Source organism: Lampris incognitus (assembly GCF_029633865.1).
Source record: "Lampris incognitus isolate fLamInc1 chromosome 17 unlocalized genomic scaffold, fLamInc1.hap2 SUPER_17_unloc_1, whole genome shotgun sequence".
In the NCBI taxonomy this organism is placed as follows: Eukaryota; Metazoa; Chordata; class Actinopteri; order Lampriformes; family Lampridae; genus Lampris; species Lampris incognitus.
Window position 1 is genome coordinate 262,480 of NW_026611075.1, and position 819 is coordinate 263,298.

Consider the following 819-nt stretch of genomic DNA (forward strand, 5'->3'; position numbering starts at 1 on the left):
TCCAATTCACAGAGCAAATATATGGGGGGGGGGGGGGAATCAGACTTACATTTTGGTCAAAGATCACTACAAAGTCTTCAAAATGGCCGCATCTTGCTTTTTAGTCACATTCTTGCACTTTACACTTGACTCATTCAACAGCAGAAGGGATAAGAGGTGATGGAGTTTGTCATAAACGCAAAAACGGTTGGAAAAAAAGCCAACGGCAGAAAGATGACGAGCGGCGATCGAATCATCTATAAAACAGCGGCACGCGCCTGCTTTCTCAGCTTACGGCCATACCACCCTGATCACGCCCGATCTCGTCCGATCTCGGAAGCTAAGCAGGGTCGGGCCTGGTTAGTACCTGGATGGGAGACCGCTTGGGAATACCAGGTGCTGTAAGCTTTTCATCTTACCTACTCTCATCTGTTTTTCTTTAACTCAATTCTAATTCACAAAGCAAACGTATAGGAAAAAGTAGACTTATACATGTTGACCAAACTCACTGCAAACTCTTCTCAATCTACTATGACTACTACTACTACTACTACTTTCGGCTGCTCCCGTTAGGGGGCGCCACAGCGGATCATCTGTTTCCAACTCTTCCTGTCTTCTGCATCTTCCTCTGTCACACCAGCCACCTGCATGTCCTCCCTCACCACAACCATGAACCTCCTCTTTGGCCTCCCTCTTTTCCTCTTCCCTGGCAGCTCCATATTCAGCATCCTTCTCCCAATATACCCAGCATCTCTCCTTCACACATGTCCAAACCATCTCAATCTTGCTATATCCCCCAACCGTCCAACCTGAGCTGCCCCTCTAATATACTCGTTCCTA

The 819-nt window shown here is 47.3% G+C and overlaps 1 non-coding gene across 1 annotated transcript; it reads left to right on the forward strand.

Annotated features, from left to right (window-relative positions):
• The first annotated feature begins 268 nt into the window (after nt 1-268).
• LOC130131955 (5S ribosomal RNA) lies at nt 269-387 on the forward strand. Its single transcript, XR_008812425.1, has one exon. It is a non-coding gene; the product is annotated as a 5S ribosomal RNA (ribosomal RNA).
• Nucleotides 388-819: the final 432 nt, after the last annotated feature.